Source organism: Cyprinus carpio, chromosome A8 (assembly GCF_018340385.1).
Source record: "Cyprinus carpio isolate SPL01 chromosome A8, ASM1834038v1, whole genome shotgun sequence".
Classification (NCBI taxonomy): Eukaryota; Metazoa; Chordata; class Actinopteri; order Cypriniformes; family Cyprinidae; genus Cyprinus; species Cyprinus carpio.
In genome coordinates, this window is record NC_056579.1 from 24,784,366 (window position 1) to 24,784,730 (window position 365).

The 365-nt window shown below is 39.2% G+C and overlaps 1 pseudogene; it reads right to left on the reverse strand.

Moving 5' to 3' along the window:
• The window catches only part of LOC109101219, a 41,860-nt pseudogene that overhangs the window by 21,314 nt on the left and 20,181 nt on the right, over window positions 1-365 (reverse strand).

Below are 365 nucleotides of genomic sequence, written 5' to 3' on the forward strand. Positions count from 1 at the left end.
GAAAAACTGAAGATAGAGTAGAATATAATGAAATACTCACAGAGCATGAGAGGCAGTGCACTGTACCCCATACTGACACATTAACAGACTGTTTTAACAGCGATGCGTCTCTAAATCAGACACTTCCTGCGTTTCACAGCTCAAGAAAAGATGAGGGAGGAGACACAACTCTACACAGAAACACAAAACTGGAAGAAAAGAGATCCATTCTAAGATATTTAGCTGCTCTGTCAGTGCATGCAAGTTGTTAAAGCTGTTTTTCTACTTGAAAAGACTGTTTCACAGAGAATGTTTTCAGTAATTGTTCTCACACTGCATTATTTTGTTGTTCACAGCCAGAGCAGCAATAATGTACAGTATGTGGG